This window comes from Camelus ferus, chromosome 4 (genome assembly GCF_009834535.1).
Source record: "Camelus ferus isolate YT-003-E chromosome 4, BCGSAC_Cfer_1.0, whole genome shotgun sequence".
Lineage (NCBI taxonomy): Eukaryota > Metazoa > Chordata > Mammalia > Artiodactyla > Camelidae > Camelus > Camelus ferus.
The window spans coordinates 70,820,280-70,840,182 of NC_045699.1; the positions used below are offsets into that span (position 1 = coordinate 70,820,280).

General features: G+C 48.4%; 1 protein-coding gene across 1 annotated transcript in view; it reads left to right on the plus strand.

The window, feature by feature from the left end:
• Positions 1 to 1,275: 1,275 nt before the first annotated feature.
• Positions 1,276 to 19,903, plus strand: part of PRRC2B (proline rich coiled-coil 2B) — an 83,324-nt gene continuing 64,696 nt past the window's right edge. The window contains 1 exon segment of the mRNA XM_032478689.1: positions 1,276 to 1,515. The gene's annotated coding sequence lies outside the window, so the exon portion shown is untranslated.

The following is a 19,903-nucleotide window of genomic DNA, read 5'->3' on the forward strand; positions in this document are numbered from 1 at the left end:
TTTTGTTCACTCTCACCAGATAAGAAAAAGAGGTAACCTCCTGATCTTTAATGAGTCCCAGAGCCCCTTACCTTCCAGTCACTCATTCCTCCATGCAACAAGCCAGCCAATATTTATTGAGCGCCTACTGTGTGCCAGGCACCCTGCTCAGGGATTTCACTAACCACAATCCTAAATCTAGTCAGGTTGAAGTGGGTTAACTTTCCGCCCAGATCTAGCTGAGTGGCGTCGGGCACATTACTTAACCTCTCTGAGTCTCCATTTCTCATCTGTGAGTTGGAACTGTCATATCTCCCCTGGAGTTGGGATTAAATGAGACCAACCACTCCCCTGCGGCTGGTGTTTACGGTGTATGTGGACAAGTGCCAGAGATGATTTGGATTCTAGGCTTCAGATACATTTCTTTTTGTCTTTCCTTTTTCAAGTTGTTTGTTTTTCTAATTGCCGAAGTATCTAGAATAAAAAGCGAGACTCCTCCTAAGCCCTCGAGACCTCAGACCGCAGAGGTAACTAAGAGCAGAGTGCATTCTCCGTGACCTTTTGTTTTGCACTCACACAAATACACACTCAAGAGGATTGGTTTATTATTTTTCATCTGACGAAAATGGAATAAAGTATCTAGACTGTGCAACAAGCTTGCTTTTGAATTAACAATGTATTACTGCAGTTTCCTTTCTGTGCATGTATCAAATACATACTTTAACAAAATCCGGGCTCACGGCCTGGCAGCAGGCGCTGCAGTTCTGCAGGGGGAGGGGGCGGAGATCCGGGCTCTCACCCCTCCCTTCCCAACCCTCCCTGCGCCAGGGCCTCACCCGCCCCGGCCCCTCCAGCCCAGCCCCTCTCCTTCCGGACCACCCTGCCCCCTCCCTCTCCCAGCCCCCTGCACTGGGCCTCCTCCCCTTCCCAGCACCCCCCTTCACGGACCCCTCCTCCTCCGCTCCTCAGGCCCCTTCTGGGGCCCCCATCCCGAGTTCCCCCTTTCCCAGGCCCCCTTCTCCCAACTCCGTTCCCTAGTCCGTCCAGCCCCTCCTCCGGGCCCTTCCCCCTTCCCGAGGCCCCTCCCCGGTCCCCTCCCCCTCCCAGGCTCCCTTTCTCTCGTACCCTTCCCCCTCCTCTCCCCGGCCCCTCCCCCTCCCGGGACCCCAGCGCCCCTCAGGCCCAGGGGCGGGACGGGAGCCGCGGATCCCGGGAGGCGCGGCAGGGGGCGCTGCGCGGGCTGAGGCGCGGCTGCGGGCGGCGGCGGCGGCGGCGCGAGGAGGAGGCAGGAGGAGGCGGGGGCGGCGGCGGCAGGCGGGGGGCGGGGAGCCGAGCGCGAGAGGGAGGCGAGCGGCGAGACACAGGCTCCGAGGCTCCAGCGAGCGAGCGAGCGCCGAGCGAGCCCGGGAGGGAGGGAGCGAACGAGCGAGTAGTTGCGCCGCCGCCTCGCAATCCGCCGCCATCCCGCCGCCTCCGCGCCCGACCGCCACCCGACCGCCATTGCCCGGCCCAGTCGCACCCGCGGAACCAGACCAGGTGGGCCCGGGGTGCGGGGCGGCGCGGGGCCGGGGCGGCGATGGCGGCGGCGGCGGCGGGCGCGGTACTAAGATGGAGGCGGCGCGGCCCGGCCGGCTTTGTCTCGGCGGCGGCTGACTGACAGCGGCGAGCCCGGGCCCGGCACACCTTTGTCCGCGAGCGCCGGCCTCGGCCCGCCCCGCGCCGCCGCCGTTGGCCTGCAGGGCCGGGCCGGGGGCGGTCGGGTGGGGGGGCGGCGGGCGGCTGGCTGGCCATTGTTGTGGCGGCGCCGCGCGGCCTCGGCTCGGGCGGGCGGAGGGGTCGGGCCCCTTCTCCCGCCGGGCTCGCAGTCCCCGCGCCCCCGAGGCTGGGCCTGGGCGCCGCGCGGCCGCGGGCCTCCCGGGAAAGGGGCCGCCGGTGCAGACGGGGCCCCCGGAGCCCCCGAGCCGCCTTTCCGCCCCAGATCCCGACGGCCGGGAATGCCTCCGCGGTCTGGAGGGATCGAGGACGGTTCCCGGGTGGCCCCATCTTGCGTACCCGTGAAAGCAGACCCGGGGTGCAGAGCCGGGGTCGCGGGCGACCCTCGGGGCCGGGGGCTGGGCGTAGAGTCGCCGAGCTTTTTCGGGGCGCGAGGCCGGGCGGGTCCCCCCCCCCCCGACTGTCCCCGAAGTTGATGGTCAGGGGCTGCTGGCCTGTGTGCAAGGGACAGGGGGGTTAACAGCCGCGCAGACTGCTGCAGTTTGAGTGCGGGAACAAGAGGATTATTTTCGAAACACTTAATGCTCTGTTGCTGAAAATGTTTAATAATAAACAGGATGTCGCTACTCGGGGCCTGCCAGATCGGTTTTTTTTCATCCCTTCCTTTTTCTTTTTTCCCCCTCCGCCTTCTAAGTAAAACACAGCACTGTTGAAATCGCGGGCTTCTGGAGAGTGGATTTGCCTACGTAAAATTGAAAGGCGGTTTTTTTTTTTTCCCTTTCCCGTTTCTCCCTTTTTTTCAGTATCGGGGGCGGTCCGATCCCACCTTTAGGCAAGCCGGGGAGGTGTTTTTCAAGAAAATGGTTAGCTCGAAGGAAGTGGGAGAAGGGGGGCTGGGAGGCTCTCCGGAGTGTGTCATTTGCTAAATGGCTGCCCAGGAGAAACCTTTAGGAAGCTTTGCTTTACAGGACTGTTAAATTGTCTCTGAGATTTGTTTTTTTCCTTCAAGGTTTTGTGTGCATTTTAAGTGAGTTTATACATTATCATCGAGTTTGGTTTTTGTCACCATCCTTTTGAAGTCTTAGCAGGGTTTCTCCCAAGTCCAGCTATAGCCTTCTAGCCCTGTCTGTGCAGTACTGTGGTCTAAAGTGGGCCTGGGGAGGCCCAGGCTTTGGGGTGTGGATCCTACTTCTGTCAGAGAACTCTGGAACGCTCGGAGCCTTCGCTGGCATACTCAGGGGACATTGCACCCTCCAGCCGGTAGAGTTGGGAAGATGGTGAAAGACCTCGAAGAGGGCCTGGCACACAATTGGTGCTTAATAGTTGTTTCTCTTAGGGCTGTTTGTATAACTGCTATCAAGTCCTAGGGTGGAAGTTAGCCACTTGTGCCGTGCTTCATGGTGAGCCGTCAGGCAGATGCCACAGGTGCTGGGCTAAGGCATGGACAGTGGAGGAGGATTACAGGCACAAAACATCACTGGGCACTGCTTATTCACCGCTGGGCTTCTTTGGGAAGACAAGGATGAGAAAGAGTAGCGTTTGGAGCCCTCAAGAACTAAATGGACCTGGGTTGTGTGGTAATTGGTCTCTGTCCTTGGATCTGGGATGCCTGCCCTTTTCGAGGCTGTTCTTGTTCTTTTGGTTTAAGGCAGAGCAGGAGCAGTTCGACAAAACAGGTACCTAAAGACAACAAGCAGAGGCCTTGGGAGTCCTGCCTTTTGAGGATAACTGCCTTCCTTTGGGAATGGCAAGCAATCACTCGGGGAACCTCTGCTTGTTTGGGCAAGCGTGTCTCTTGGAGCCTGGGTTCTGGTCCTCATCGGGTTACCTTACGCAAGTCTAGGCCTCAGCTCCTGTGTCTGTAAAACGGGAATAATTATGCCTTGCCCTGGGTAACTGTTGGGCCTCTTGGGAGCCTCATATACTGTTTGTAGCAAAGTGCTTCCATCCATGGGAAGGTGATGAAAATGTGTTTTTGTTGGTTACTTAGTTTTCTGGTCTCTGCTAATTCCTGCTCTTTTTCTCCTGTTATCTTATTGATGGAACCACGCCAGATTGTATCTCCAGCTAATGTTTTGATAACATTCTGGAAGTATCAGAATGGCCTGGAAGAGCTAAGCTTCTCAGCCAGACCTGTATGTCTGCTGTTCATTGGACACCATAGGAAGGACTGAGGCTAATGCGGGGGAGACTCTCTGAGTCTTGGCCATGGGTGAGGGCTGAGACCCAAGTTTCCTCTGGGCCAAACCTGTAGCTCGTTTGTAAAGGGCCCCAGAGACGACTCTGCTTGGACATAGTGTGGTTCTGCAGTCTAGTGGGAAATTTGTTTTGGTTCATCCCGGCATTCCCACAGCCATCTTAGTTTTGTTTTGTTCTTTTTTTTTTTTTTTTTTAACCTCCTTGGAACCTCCTCCAGGCCTGGCTGTGTGACTGAGACATGACTGAGATGTTTCAGCAGCGTCAAGTTGGCCTTTCAGTTTTCCCTACTTCCTGCCTCCTGGCCCATCCTTTGTAACTGATTTCATTCTGGGTCTGGACTGTGTTAGCTGGTTGGTTAGGGAAGTAGATGAATTAGCTGCCCCTCCCATGAACCTTTTTGGTTACCTGTGAATTTCAGTTATCCACTGGCTCCCTAATGCTGATTGCACGATAAAGGGGCCCGTTTCAGCCTGTTGTGGGGGCCTGTCATCTTCTGCAACACTCTGGGTCCTCTCCATTCTCCTTCCAGCCCAACTGGGTGAAAAGAGATCCTGGGGAAGGAAGAGCCAGAAACCTTGGGAGAGTGGAATTTCAGGAATGGCAAGTCAGAACTGGTTCCAGCACTGTCTGGTTGCCTGGAGCCTGGCCGAGGGATTTTTTTGTTATGCCTTTTGGTTGGCCCATCCCCCACCTTCTTTTAAATTTGTTCTTTTTTTTTTTTCCTGAGGGGATTATTTTATTGTATTCTCAAGATTTTTTTTTTCTTTTTGCCTTGCACAAAGTACTGACTCATGTTGCTAATAGCTGTGTGCTGGTTGTACGTCTCATTCTACCGGTTTAAGATTGATCATTTCTGTGTTGGTTTCTATTTCAAACCTGAATAGGCTGGTTGGGCCAGTCCATGTATTCCTAAATTTGGTAATGAGGCTTCTCCACAGTCAAACGTGCCTATCCCGTTACGGGTGAGCAGGTGCTAAATAGGCCAATCTACACTAGATTGTAAAGCAGTGCATTTCCCCCTGAAGAGTACAGTTTTCAGCAGAGATCTGTTGGGCTTTGTGTTCTGAATCTCATACTTTAGTGAGGGCAAACTAGACTGTCTTCTTTTCTAATCGTAATTTGATTTCTTTCATAAGATTTCCCCCCCCCCCCCGGAACTTAAATAGACTTGGGAACCTTGGGTCTGTTATTTGGACAAAGAAATAAAGGCATAATCTGAAGAATATAATTGAATCATTTTGCTGTACACCTAAAACTACTGTAACTCAGCTGTACTTCAATTTTAAAAATAGGTAAGCAACAAGGATTTACTGTATAGCATGGGGAACCATATTCAGTGTCTTGTAATAACCTATAATGGAAAATCTGAAAAAAAAAAGTAACTGAATCACTTTGCTGTACACCTGAAACTAACGTGTTATAAATCGACTATACCTCAATTTAAAAAAACAAAACAAAACTTGGCCTCTGGTGCTGGAGGTGAGACATGGTGATCCTTCTGGTGAAATAAAATTGTGTATGACAAGCTTTTAGGGGTACAAGGTGCTGTTTGGACCGGCCTCCTCCACTGGGAGCTGGAAGACCTGGGCTTTGCTGTGGGTGTTATCACTGTCGCTCTGGATGGCACGTGGGACTCTCAGCCCTAGGAGAGAGGCCTGCCTTTGGGACTTGAGCCAGAAGTCTTGGTTGAGTTTGTTCCTAGCTGTACTCGTTGACTTTTTTTTCCCCACTCCCGTGAGGGCTGAGCTGAGGGCTGGGTTGTTCTGTAGGTGCCAGCAGCGTGGTCGGTGTGTAAGGCTGTGTGTGCGTGCAGCAGGAGGTGTCTGCCAGCAAAGTGAAGTCTGTCTTAAGTTACTGGCGGTCCTTCACAATCTCTCTAGACGACCTCCTTCTGCTCCCACCTCTGCAGCTGGTTTTGTAGCTCTGCTCTATATCCTTTCTTCCTCTTTCAAGAAAACCACTAGCCTTTTCCTCTCTGTAGTGGTACAAAAGCAGTATTTATTGCTTTTAGAAGTCACTGCTGCATAGCAGATACTCCTTGGGCATCTCCTGTTTGCCAGGCACTGTGCAAAGCCCTTGAAGTACATTTTCCCCCATTCATAAAAGGAACATTTTCACTGAAAAAAAAAATGCAAAATACTGAAGAGGATAAAGATAAAAACACAAATCACCTCTACCTCGTCATCCAGAGATAGCATTAAGACTGGTGTATTTCTTTCTTTTGATTATGTTTTTTTTCAAAATTAGAAAAGTACTATATACATTATTCACATTTCATAGGTCCTCTTAATGTTGTAGTATATTTCTGTAAGTTATTGAAAACATGGATTTTTAATAATTACATCATTGTTCTTATGTGGAGATGCCAACATTGACGCAGTTCTCTATTACTAGACATTTAGATTTTTGTTACCCATTTTTCCTTCTTAAAAGCAGAACTTTCGGGAGCATTCTTGCGTGTAAATTTTGGGTCCATGTATTTGAGCCCTTTGATGAATGGGCTTGGGATCTTAACTCCATTTCCTGGTTTGAGTCTGGACCAGTATCTTGACTTATCTGTTGTTCTGGGGACACAGGTGCGGCTGCCCACCTTGTGTTCCTCGGGAGCTCATGGGCCAGTCGGGGGAAGGCAGGCACCTCCTTAAAGAGGCCCTCAGGATCCCTCAGCCCCACTCTGTCCTCACCCTCCTGTGAGTCTTTCCTAGTCCCCATTGTTTTTCTTTCTTTTTTCTCTTTTTTCCTCTTGCTTTTGTTTTCTCTTTTTTCCTCTTTTGTTTATAACTTCATTCTCAACTTTAAAAACAGATTTTTTAAACCATTATTTTATTGTAAAGTACACACACAAAGTTCGCCACCTTGAACGTTTTAAGTGTCCAGTCCAGTGGCATTAAGTACAGTCACAGTGCTGTTCAACCACCTTCCATCTTCAGACCTCTGTCCTCTACCCGGATTGAAGCTCTGCACCCACTGAACACACTCCTCACCCCCTGTCCCAGGCCCTGGCGGCTGCCGGTTCACTTTCTGTCCCTATGAGTTTGATTAGTCCACGTCCTTTAGATAAGTCGAATTATCCAATATCTGTCCTTTGGTGAATGGCTTATTTTACAATAGCATACTTTTTTCAGGGTTCATCTGTATTGCTGCGGCATGTGTCTGAACTCCATTCCTTTTTAAGGCTGAATAATATTCCATCACACACTTATTAAAAAATTTTTATCTTTTTAATTTTTTGGTGGGGGGAGGGAGTAATTAGTGCACACGTTTTGTTTATCCATACAACTTGGAAATACATTTTTGTTTTTGTTTATTGAATTGTCCTTCTCCCCCATGGGGTGTGACATGAGCAGAGTTCTGTTGCTGTCTGTTCCTTGCTGTGTCACACACAGAGGGCCCTCCGTCACCGTGTGTAGGGTGAGCTGTGGAAGAGGGTCTGGTGGGAGCCCTCCGAAAAGTCAGGGCCAGCTCAGCCTGGCTTCGGGGGGGGTCAGGGAATGCCTCCCAGAAAATGTGGCAGACTTGAAGTAAGCACCTCTTGAAAATAGCGAGGCTTGGAGTAGTTAAAGATGTGTTTCTAAGTTGAGGTCAGAAATGTGTGGGCCGCAGAGGGAAGCGGGTGGGTCAGCTTGCTTTTAGAAGGTGGACATTGTGCAGGTGCTCTGGTGTGGCATGGGATGGCCGAGATGGGAAGGTGGGCTTGGGCTCCGGGCCTTCCCAGCTGACTCTCCCTTGTGCTTGGAGCTCATCCCCTTGTGGGATGGTGGGATGGATCCCATTGCAGGACCTGCTGGGAAGGGGAGGTCATCTCCTGTGCTCTTTCCATGGTTCCTTTGTGTCTTTAGCGCTTTTTCGGCAGGTGTTGTTTACATCTAGTTCAGTGCTTAAAGAACTGCTCTGTTCCAGGCGGGACAGAACACACAGGCCGGTCTGGGAGGGGCACCCTCCACACTGCTTCCTGGCCGACCTGTCAGTGGGACTGAATGGGCTGAGTGTTCAGAAATGCTGGGGAGAGTGGAACAGTGCCCTGAAGCATAAAGTGGAATTCTTTTTCTGATGTAAAATTAATTACCAAAGTATATGTACCCATATAGAACGAGACGAAAAGAAAAAGCAAGTGTATGTAGAAAAGCGAAAGCTCTTCTCTCCAGCTTCCCAGGCGGTGACCACCGTTTACGGTTTGGTGTGCTTATCCTTCTAGGCTCTGGGTGCGCTCGTGAATGTGGCCCTTTGTAGGCAGGTTTTTAAAAAAGTTCACATGAGAGTATACATAGTGAGCACTCTTCCATACTAAGGTACACAGACCTGTCACCTTGGGTGTTTGAAGAATAATACTTGTTTTTTTAAAGAAAATAATGCAAGTGCATGGAAGAAGAAAACAAAAATAGTTCTTAATCCCTTGGCCCAGAAATGCCAAGTTGTATTGGAAGGCATAAGGGTTCTTCCCCAGTCTCTCTGAAAGGAAACACTATTTGAAATTTCCTATGATTCCTTCCAGAAAAAAAAAGCACATCATTCATCTGCATTTATATATGTTCTTAAAGCATGCTGCCCTCTTCACTTAAGGAAATGTCTCCACCTGGGCCCTCCTGTATAGATGGAGCACAGCATCAGTGTTAGCAACTGCAGGCGCTCAGTAAACAGTAGCTATTAATGGTTCCTGGATCCACCACTAGCTGAGGGCCTGGGGGTTTGGAGTAGGCAGGCTTATACGCTTGGGGCTCTTTTGTTTACTAGATGTTGGTGTTTCTAATTGTGTGCTAAGCCTTCTGCTCTGTGCTGAAGATTTAGACCCAAATCAAACCAGCCCTGCCCTCTCCTGCAGAAGCTCAGACCCTGGCCTCCCAGTGGGGCAGGGGCATTGAGCTTCTTTCCGCCATCCATCTCTCTCCGAGGTAAAGACCGTCTAACGGGAGCATTTGTTCACTGCTTGCTGCCCTTTGCCGAGTCTTCTGTTCTTGGAGGGTTTGAAATGTCTTGAAAGAGATAAAGATAGGTTTGTTAAAGCTCATGGGTTCCAGCTGCAAGGGAGGCTCTGCAGCTTGGCAGCCTCGGCCCCAGACTGGCATCAGGCAGACAGGAGTGCTCATTTCTGCCGCTTACACCCCCCAGGCCTGGAGCAAGTCTCCCTTATCCCCCGATCCTGCTTCCTCACCTGCGGGGTGGGGTTGGAACCTGTCTCACCGTGTTACTGTGACAATGGCACCTAGTCCCCTCAGAAACAGTCCAAGGTGTTGATTCTATATTGCTCAGTTTACCAGGACTTTAAATACAATGTAATAGAGGTGTAATTAGTAAGTACAATGTAGCAGTTTGTTACCAAAACCCAAACACTCCAGAAATGCCCAAAGTAGAAAGTAAGAGTCATTCCTTCCTGCTTGCTATGTGTCTTGAAAACAGGTTCTTTTTCCACGAGTGAAAATGTTTTAAGGACACCGGTGAGTTCTAACCCTGAAGCGACTATGGGAAAGCAGGAGGTGAGAATGTTCATTGGTGTACTTAAGACTATGCGTAGTTTCCAGTCCTTTCCTGTCCTCATAAGGAAAAAAAGAAAGGGCCATGGTGATTCTTTGTCCACCTGGATGACTGGCAATGCTGTATTGGTGACTCTTAGAAGTGGCAAAGGGGAGTTTGACAGGTGCTGCTTGCTCCCCGGAGATTAAAGCTGTGTGAATTGGTATTGGCCTGGGGGTGTTGGGTACAGGTGAAGGGGGGCTGTGTGCTCCGTGATGAGAGCTTGTTAGAGTAAAGGGGCAGGACAGTGTATGATGGTTTAGGAACTGGGGAGAGAATATGGGGTGGGGTGGGGTCTGGGAGTTGTGATAATAGAGTTCTAGTAGGATGGGTAAGGTCTCAGTAATATCCGTTTATTATAAATAACCAATGAGTAAAGTCAGTGTATTTGTGGGCGAGCACGTGTTCCTCTTTCCCCTTGCTGAAACGACAGGTTGGCGTCCCTCTGAAAGCCCCTGGGGACCGCTTAGACCGACCGTATTTTTTGGTTCTTCCTTTTCTTAACTTCACACCTGATCTTGCCTGATTGGTGACCCAGTGTCTGTCGTCATCCTGCGTCTCCTCTAGTGTCTGAGGCCTGGAGGATAAACAGCACGTGGATTCTGGGGCCCAGTGCCTCGGGCTTTGTTGGAGATCATTTAAACCAACTCAGCCCTTGTTGTTCCCCTGTCTTCAGTCTATTTGAATTTATTTTCATCAAAGAGAAGGTGACTTGGGGGGGGGGCTAGTCGTTGATGAACTCTCTCTATATCAGCAAACACCCTCCTGCACGAGGCTCAGCTCCGAGATGGTGTCACAGAGAGAGAAAGGGGGTGGGTTGACCTTGGCCCCCATTTCCTCATCTGTAAGGGGGTGTGACAGTGAGGACAGCCACCTCAGCGGTTGTGGGCAGGATCCTCTGCACAGTTGTAATTATGATTCTGCCAGCCTGATCCTACTCGGATTAAAGAGACACATTACCATCCAGGTGGAATGGTTTGTTGCCAAGAAGTCTCCTTGGGGGCCTCTTCTGCCTTCTCTAGACTGAGGATGGGAGGGCGCAGGTGGAGGAGGGCTGCCAGAGGGAGAGGGGTGGTTGTTTTAAGTGGCTGGTGTTCTGTGTCCCTGTGGGCATTAGCTGCTGGAGGGCACTTGCCTCCTGTGTAATTTACCTGGTCAGAGGTCTGGGGCCTGCAACACTGCTGGTGTCTGTCTCTGGGCGGGGTCACAGTTCTCATCTTCCGTCTCACTTTTCTGTCCCTTTCAGTTCTTTGGGCACGAACTCAAAATATGCTTTGTAGGTATATCAGCTGGTACACGAATATTGGCCCAAGAGTTAAGTTCTGTGTACTGGGACATTGGTTGTAGTATTACTTGTTGCAGTGCGCATGGTACGCAGAAAATGATTTCCAAGTCCATCTTAGGGCAGTGGGTAAATCAGTGTGGCATAGCTACACAGCGAAATACTACATAGGCATTACAAAGAGTGAGGTAGACCCGTTTGTGTTTTCTTGAAGAGATAACCAGCGTATTAATAAAGGAAAATAAGTTGCAACATAATGTAGTAACATCCCACATTTTTAGGATAAAAACTGAAGACCCACCACTGGTAGCTTTGTGCAGACTGTGAAAAAAAGGCGTGGAGGATATCCACCAAGTTAACATTGGTTACCTTTTGAGTTGGATAGACTTGTTTTGCATACTTTAGTGTCTTTTGAATTTGTTATAATGGATGTGTATTGGAAACACCTGTTAGTTGCAGAGATAACTAATTACACAGGTAACCCATATAAACTTAAAAAGAAAAAAGAAAAGAGAAAAGAGTGTGGGCCAAGACTGAGGCTGGTGCCTTATTGACTCTTTCCTGGGGAGAGCTTCACCTGGGCTCCCTTCTTTGGCTCAGACCCATCCGGAGTGCCTTGGCTCCTAGCTCTGGGGCCCTGATGGGTCACAGGAACCCAACCAATTCAATCATGTCTCTGTTTGTGTGTCAGTGGTCCCGGGAAACTGCTTTGTTGATCTAGTTAGAAGGAACAATCCGATACAAATGCCGTCTCCAATTTCTGTCCTCTACTAAATCAGATTTTATGATACAGAGTGTAGAGTTTGGTGGCATTTGTAGAGTGCTTCTCACTTGCTAATTCACCATTATTTGGCGGTGGAAGGGGAAGGAGAAATGGAAATGGAGTTATGTGTCATGTATTTCTTTTATTTGCAGGTCCTTGGTAAATTTTGACCCTGGGCAGGGAGGCTTATGTGTGACAAAACTGTCCACCCCCAGCTGTATATTGAAATGGCCTTTTCCTTTTTTTTTATTAAAATTTTACTTACTTGCTAAATTAACTGCATATTCAAAAGGTGAGATAGGCCAGTAACTCTCTGCAGACTGCACATGAACTTCTAACTGGAGTCCGCTGCAAGCTTCAGCTCTAGTGTGCCTGTGCGTTAGGTGGGTGGGAACTGACGCCACAGCCCATGAGGAAAAGAGCCATAACAGCATTGAAATTGGCCAAGAGTGATGAGGATCCGACTGGAACCATCCAGCAAGTGCTGTGCTTGAGCTGGCGCACACCCTGGGGCCACTGGACCCTGTGTTAGGAGGAGATGTTCCTTACCTGATGCAGTGCCCCGCTCAGACCCCAGCCACCCACCCGGGGCCAGACTTGCCCTACACAGTCGCGTTGGCTGCAGCCCCAGAGTGCGGGCAGAGCCTGTGCGGGTACTGTGGGTGGTTAATCCTGGGCCTCAGGCCCCTTGGTGGCCCATATGGTTGTTGTCAGGGGCCTACAGCATGGACCTCGTAATCCCAGTGGCAGGCATTGTTTCTCAGGGCGCAGGGAGTGCCCACACTTCCGCTGCAGACCTGGAAGTTAGACTGATTTGGGTTCAAGTTCAGGTTTTGTTCATGCCCTAACATGAAGATGGTGACCTTGGGCCAGTCACTGAGCCTCACTGAGCCTTGGTGTCTTGTCTGTAAAATGAGGGTACAAATGCGTTTCTCTCTTTTATTTCTTGCTTCAAAGAACTATTTTAAAATTGAGCTTTAGTCAAATGTATTCATTCAATGACTTTTGGCTTTTTCTTCATTGTTTCTGTTTTCCTTTGTATTCAATTGTTTCTCTTTTTCTGATTTTTTATATCACATTCTAAATTCCTAACAGAATTTAAAGTTTTTAGATTATTAAATTTCCTCAGAGTACAAATTTGTCTTTGTTTTTAAAGTTTGATGTGTAGTGTTTTTTTCTCCATCTGTGCTATTTTCTAGGTATTCTGCAGCTGTGGTTTTGAATTCCCCTTTGAGTCAAAAGTTCTTAGTAGGGAGTTTTAAGTTTTCCCATTGATGGGGTTATTTTTACTTCTACTTTCATTATATCTTGTTTTATTGCACTGTGGTCAGAGATTTTTGCTTTTCAGAATTTGGGGTTTTCCTTAAAGTCTCCTATGGAATCACTTTTTGAACACATTTGCTGTTCTGCCTTGATCAGATCATGTATTATCTCTGTTTTGAATGGGCTTTGACTTACTAAGTTGTAGAGATTTTTATATTTTCCAATGTTTTCTACTTAAAATGATCTTTTTCATTTTAAAATGACTCTGCAAATACAGATTCATACCAGTTATATTTTCACTATGGATTGTCCCCCAACTCATATGGAATGCTTCTTTGTTCTGCTTTTTACTCTTTTGTGTCTGGCTTCTTTCTTTCAGCATTATATGTTTGTGAGTTTCATTTGTGTAGTTGTGTGAGTTTATTCCTCATTTATTTTTCTTTAGCTTTATTGAGATACAAAATGACAAGGTGGACAGCATAATGATTTAACTTACATTATGAAGTGATTACCACAATAAGTTTCGTGAACATCATCTCATAGAGATACAAAATTTAAAAAATAGAAAAAAACTTTTTTCCTGGTGACGAGAACTCTTAGGATTTACTCTCCTTAACAACTCTCACATGTAACATACAGTAGTGAATTATATTTACATGTTGTACGTTGCAGCCCTAGTTCTTATTTATCTTGTAACTGGAAGTGTGTACCTTTTGACCACCTCTATCCAATTCCCCCCACCACCCCCACCCCGCCTCTAGTAACCAGAAATCTGATTTCTTTTTCTATGAGTTTGTTAGTTTGTTTTTGAAGTATAATTGACCTACAGTACTGTGTTAGTTCCTGGTACACAGCATAGTGATTTGATATTTTTATGCTTTTCAGAATGATCACCATGATAAGTCTAGTTACCATCTGTTCCTTCTCATTGTTAAATAGTATCCTGTTATGTGAATATAATATTTATTCATTCTAGTGGTGGTAGACTTTTAGCTTGTTTCCATTTTGAGCTGTTCCAAATAGTGCTGCAATTAATGTTCTCACACACATCCTTCAACGTGTGTATGTTGGGTGTACACCTAGGAATGGCATTGTCAGGTTGGAGGGTAGGCATTTGTTCGGCGTTAGGGGATGTCTTCCAGATTCCCGAGATTGTACCAGCTGGCACACCCACCAGCTGTGCAGGAGTGGTGTCCCATGCTCACCAGCACTTGGTGGTGGAAAGATGGTAGTTTTCCCCAGGTTGATCTCTGGATTCCATGTCATTCCAGCCAAAATCCCAGCAGACTTTTCTTTTGTTGTTTTGTTTGGCAGGTGACAAACTGATTCTGGAATTTATATAAAAGTGCAAAAGGCCAAGAATAGTCAAAATATTCTTGAAAAAAATTCTTGAAAAGGAACAAAGCTGGAAGGACTTATCTTACTAGATGTCAAGACTTTATAAAAGCTACAGTAACTAAGACAGCACAGTGTTGGTGAAAGAATAGACAAATTGGTTGATAGAATAGATGGAGATCTTAAAACAGACTGCACAGAAGTTATCACTTAATTTATGACAAAGGTGCTACTTGATGAATGGGAAAGATGGCCTTTTCAAAAAAAGGTACTGGGAAAACTGGATTTTCCATATGGTGAAAAAATGAATCTTCTGTCTCAGGTCATATCCAGAATCAGTTTTAGGTAGCTAAACATGAACGATAAAACACAGTAGAGCTTCTAGAAGAAAATGCAGACTATCTTTGTGATCTTGGAGAAGATAGTATTCCTTAAATAGGTTACGGAGTGCACTGCCAAAATAGAAATGATTGCTACAGTGAACTACATTAAACCTTCTATCTTCTGCTTTTTAACAGATGCTCAAATAAAATGCGTCAGGTACTATTTTATAATTGACCAGATACATTAGCTCATCTGTCAGTTCCATTTACCCCGGGAACCCTCTGTCCTGCTCTCATCAGGCTGGTCCTCTCTTGCCTGCTGTGCAGATGCCATCTTGGGCTTTCTGGGGTTGTTCTGGATCTGGTCCCTGTGTTGCATCCTGTGTGCGCGTCTGTGTATCAGTTGGGTAATGTGAGCATCACATAACAGCAACTGTCTTAAGCTGCCTTAAGCAATAAGGACATTTGTTGGCTCAAGTGACTAGAACTCAGGAGGCGGGCAGGTTTCTGATTGGTTCGTTCTGTGTGTGGTGTTGTGGTCCTTAAGGAATCAGGTGTCTTATTTGTCTGGGTGGGTCACTCGCAAGAGGGTTGGGTTTCTCTTAGACCAGGCTTGCCCCGCCCCCCGAGCTGGGTGTGGGTCAGCCTCCCAGTCCGCAGGCTTCCTGCGGAAGGACAGGGTCACTTCCTCTAGGAAGGAGGAAGGGAGAATTTGCTGCTGTGAAGGCGGGCGGGAGTGGCCACTGTGACGCTTGCCTCTGTCTTGGTTTGCTCTCTTGTTCTAGAGCACCTTTCTCTGCAACCTTCTGAGAAGGCAACTGTTTTGGGTCCTTGTGTGAGTCCGAAGATCTTTTTCTGCCCCCACACTTGGTCAGGCTGGGTGCTGGATTTTACACTGAAAATTGTTTTCAGGAGGGGAATGATGCTGATAAGCACATCACTTGCTCCTGAGAACTCACTGCCATCCCATTGTTCATCCTTGGGACCTCTTTTTGGGGGAATGGCTTTCAGAAGCTTTGGGTTCTTATCTGTATCCCTAATGTACTGAAATTTCACATGTGCCTTGTGCTCTTTTTACTTTCATTATTTTGAGCACTTGGTGAGCCCTTGCAGTCTTGAGTACTTTAACTGGGAACTTTTCTTGTAATTTTTATTTGATAATTTTCCTTCCTTTTTTTTTTTTCCTCTTTGTTTCTGGAACTAGTTAAATTTGAACTTGTGGGGATTAATCTAATTTGGGGGTTGGGGAGAGACTTACATTCATCTCCTTGTTAATTTTTCTGAAATTTCCTTGACTTCATCTTGCATTTCTTCTACTGAAATTGAAGTTAAAAAATTTTTAGAGTAATTTGGATTTACAGAAAAGTTGGAGGTGCTATATACTTGTTACCAGTTTCTTCTCTTACAAAGATCTTAACATTATTATGGTACATTCGTCCCAAATAATGAACCAATATTTATACACTAGTTTATATTTTACTCAGATTTCCTTAGTTTTTACCTGATGTCCTTCTTCTGTCCTAGGATACCACATTTTAGTTGTCATGTTTCCTTAGGTTCCTTTAGGCTCTGACAGTTACCCAGTTTTCCTGTTTCCGAGGACCTTGACAGTTTTGAGGAGCACTGATCAGGTGTTTTGTAGAATATCTCTTAGTTGGGGTTTGTCTCATATTTTTCTTGTGATTAACCTGGGATTATGAGGTTTTGGTTTTCGTGTGTTAAATTCTTCCTAGGTCTTTTTCCTGTTTTCTGATTGCCCCGAAGCGCATGCACGCACACAGACACACACAAATCCTGTTTCTGTTGCATGTGTGCAGCATCTTCTCTTCATTTCCTGAGGATATTAATTTTATATTACATATTTTAAAAAAAATTTTTGTTTCCTGGCATTGTCTGTTTCCTCCAGGTTCTTTTGTTTGGTTGGTTTCTGTCTCTGAGGTCTCAGATGTCTGTGGTCTTGGGCACACACAGTGGGTCAGAGGGAGCTTTTGGGTGGGTGGGCAGCTGGCCCTTTATTCTTGAGCCCCAAGTGTCTGCGTCTGTAGGTTTTTAGAAGATTCCTTTGCCAGTGGTGGCGAGGTGGAGCTGTTACGTTTGTCTTCGGCTCCCCTGTGAAGCCCCACAGCAGAGGGGGCCTGAGGTCCCCCACGATGTGCTCCTCGGGTTTTCACTTAGCTTCTCTTTTAGCTCCTTTCCTCTCCCTCACCCCCTTTGACCCTGGTGTTCTCAAGTCTAGACTTCTCTGGGTTAGCTTATCCAGAGGGGAGAGAGGAGGCGACATGGGAGGCTGGCTGTTGCATAGGCAGCTTTTCTACAAGTGCTCCCAGCTTTAACTCCCCCCCCCCCCTCCAGTCTTACAGGGCACCCCTGCTCCTAGCACCTCCTGAGCCCTCTGGGTTCTCAGTTCCTAGCATCCTTTAGTCTGCTAAGTCTGTTACTACTCTGTCCTTTGTCTGCCTAAGTCGCCCCTGACTTTTGGATTCTCTTTGTCGTTTGTTTTCATTTTAGAGGGTTTTGGAAAGGTGAGCTGTTAATGTCTGTGGTCCTTCTGCCATGTTTAGCCAGAACACCCCCATTTTCCAGAGAGTTTCTATGAATCACGTGAACTTAAATTAAGGGCCATGTCTGGGACGTGTGTGCAGACACAGGGTTACACAGCCGTAGCTCTGGGCGCCTGTGTTCCAGTCGCTGTGTGCGTGTCCATCAGCTGCACCGCTTGCTGCTGTCTTCACGTGGTTGGTGGCGGTGTCTTTCTGTGCCAGAACACCTGGAGCTGCTGCTGCTGTGTTGCCAGACCCTGAAGACAGGATGAGTTGGCATGTCTGGTTCGTTGTCACTACCTCCTTATAGAAAGTGAACTGCCTGTCCTTGTCCTCGTGAGTGGGGCGGGAGCCTGAAGGTGCAGCAGGAGAGGTGGGGCATAGTGACGCCATGGGTTGGCTCCTCCTCTGTGCCTGGAGGGCTCCATCAGGGGTGTCTGTGTGACACCTGGGACCGTTGTCTCTAGTCCTGCAACAGCCTTCTAAAGTAGGTCTTCTGTCCCCACTGTGTGGCATTTGGACTCTCCGGCTGGCTCCTTCCACCGTGGCAGTCCGTGCGCAGGGAGACCTGCTGCTTCTCCTGGGGTGGGTGTCAGCTTCTGCTGTCCGCAGCGGCTGTCACTTGGTGGATGATTGAACCCATCTCTGTCTGTCTACCCTCCTGTGTGCCTGTGTTTTTCCGGCAATGAATTTGTGAGGACCTGGGGCTTGGGAAGGTGGAATGAATGCTTTCTCTTGGGCTAAAGAAAGGCACTTCCTGCCAATTAGTTACCCCTCTTCTAGCTTCCAGACTCCAGCTTGGAGGTGACATCATTCCTGCGGGAAAGGCTTTGGGTGTAAACACAGTCACTGCTGGACCGGACAGGGACAGGGACAGTGAAGCTGTGGCTGGCTGGGACGTTGTCCTCTGTGTGTTTATGCTCGGCCTGTCTGCAGTACTCTCTAAGCTTTCTTAAAATCATTCTCATAATTTTTTTTAAAACAGAACAAATCTCTTTAGAATTTACATACACTGATTTTTGACCTTTCTTGCTAAACTCTTGAAATAAGGAAGCTCAGACACAACAGAACAGAGTAGATAATTAGCAGCGCAGCACGCTGCCCCAGAACTGAAGTGACTTGTGCTGGTGAAGAGGGATCCCACAGTGTAGCTGGGAGCTGGTTTACGGGATAATTTTCTGTGTTTTCTTTAAGCATCACTGTTTTTCTGTATCAAGCATATATTCCTTTAGCTACTAAAAAATGTCATGGATAAACAAATGAGCAGGGCCGGGATGATTCACCTCTGTGAGGCAGTCTGTAGTAACACCAGTGTGTGGTTGTGTGGAACGTCCCTGCTCATTGCCCTGAAGGAAACCTTGTAGCTAGAGCAGTTTAGTGCTGTTTGAAATGTAGTTACAGTGGAGTGTTTATCTCAAGGGTTTTCTGAGCATTAAAGTGCATCTCTGTCTCCTGAGAATTAAAGGGGGTCCACAAATAGATCCTAAACATCCATGGGTTTATGGTCATCGATTTGAAGGTCTGCCTTCTGCATCAGGGCCCTTAAGCTGCGATATGCCAAAGCAAAGTGGAGCACAGGTGTCCAGAGGGAGCTGGGAAGTTGGAGGCTTCACTGGTTGTATGGGAGTCTGGGAGGCTGACGGTGGGGCTGGGCAGCTGAGGGGTGAGCAGCGCAGAACCAGGGTGATGGCTGCCCTGGGTCCCGTGGGTTGTAGCCATTCTTTCACTTATTCCTGACGTTAGACCTGTGAGGTGGGTAACGGTGTGTTCATCTCTGTTAAATCCACAGGGAAACTGGCCAGTGTTGGGTGGAGGCAAGATGCAAACCCGTGTTTTGGAGAGATGAGACTGGTGGGGGCATGGTTGGGTGTCGAGATGAGACTGGATGGTGGTCTGGGGCCAGTGTGTTGGGCTAGAGGGTTTGGATTTGACCGTGGAGCAGTGGGATGATGTCGAAGGTATGTGAGCAGGTGCTCGTGACCTGGTTTGATTCTGGTGGCGGCTGGGCTGAGAGAGCTGGGTCTGTGGTTCAGGGAGGCAGTGGCAGGGCACGAACAACCCAAAGTGTGCGGCGAGTTGGGGTAAGGAACTCTGGTCCCTGAAGCACAGGCCTTGAATCTCATTTTTAATTTCTGTTGCTTCCTAAATGTGCCTCTCTCCTCGGGGCATGGCCCTTCTGCTGGTGGCTGACATCTCCCATGACACTGGGAACACTGGGTTACCAGAGCCGCACTTCCACCCAGTGTTGTCCCCTTGGGCCTTCATTTTCAGGCAGCTTACTCTTGGAGAGGTTTGTACTCTGCTCTCCAGGCTCCCACATGCCCTTCCTGCGGAATCCTCACCTGCTCAGGCTTCTGCAGGGGAAGTGACTGCTTGTGTTGCAGACTCAGCAGCGCAGGTTTCAGCTTCCCGGGAGGGCCAGCCCCTGACTGCTGGGCGTGGAGAAGTGGGTGCCCTGCGTTCCGACTGGTGCCCTGTAGGAGCCTCTGAAAGCTAGAGGTGTGGAGGGTGTTCGGTTACGCTGTTGCTGAGTAGTGAGACAACAGACATCCCCCTGCGGACCCAGGCAGGATTCCCCACCCCCATCCCCCACTCCCACCCTGTCCTGGGGTGAACCCCTTTTTATCAAATCCGTTTTATGGTAATGTATCTGCTTCTCCCTTTAGACTGAGGAGTCAGCAAACTGCAGCCCCAAGAGTTCCAATAAAGTTTTATTGGAACCCACCTCTGTGCTTTTGTTTCTGTTGTCTGTGACTGTGGCAGCGGCCGGGCGGTGGAGTGGTGGTGACGGAGATGCTCACTGTCTGGGCCTCCTGAGAAGACACTGCGGAGCTCCTTGTCTCCGCATCCTTGGCACCGCACCCCCAGCAGCACTCTGTTATGCAGAGTGGGCATGCAGGTCTGAGAATTGGAAGTAGGTGATGCGGTGCCTCCCTTATGTCAGAGTGGTTCTTTGCTAGACACTGACTTGCTGGAGAACGATGGAGTTATTTCTTTC